Source organism: Eimeria mitis, genomic scaffold, assembly GCF_000499745.2.
Source record: "Eimeria mitis Houghton genomic scaffold, Emh_scaff114, whole genome shotgun sequence".
NCBI classification, from domain to species: Eukaryota; Apicomplexa; class Conoidasida; order Eucoccidiorida; family Eimeriidae; genus Eimeria; species Eimeria mitis.
Genome location: NW_013567815.1, coordinates 8,918 through 9,273, shown reverse-complemented (window position 1 = coordinate 9,273; position 356 = coordinate 8,918). Strand labels below are relative to the sequence as shown.

General features: G+C 53.7%; 1 protein-coding gene across 1 annotated transcript in view; it reads right to left on the bottom strand.

Annotated features, from left to right (window-relative positions):
• Positions 1 to 356, bottom strand: part of EMH_0084240 (zinc carboxypeptidase, putative) — a gene marked incomplete at both ends in the record, with an annotated part of 8,840 nt that overhangs the window by 818 nt on the left and 7,666 nt on the right. The window lies entirely within an intron of this gene.

Sequence of the window (356 nt, the reverse complement as noted above, 5' to 3'; positions counted from 1 at the left end):
GCAGCAGCAGCAGCAACAGCAGCAGCAGCAGCAGCAGCAGCAACAGCAGCAGCAGCAGCAGCAGCAGAGAAAGAAATGCGTCGTCATCTTGCGGCAGTGCGGTGCATAAATTCGCAGCACAAACACCTCAGCAGCAGCAGCAGCAGCAGCAGCAGCAGCAGCAGCAACAGCCAGCACACAACAATGACAACAGCAGCAACAACAACAGCAGCAGCAAAAGCAACAGCAGCAGAAGCAGCAGCAGCAGCAGCAGCAGCAACAGCTTACTGCGTCAGTATACAGAAGCGAGCAGCAACCAGCAGCAACGCCAAATGCAGCAGCAGCAAACAGCTAAGAACAAACTGAAAAAATAAACA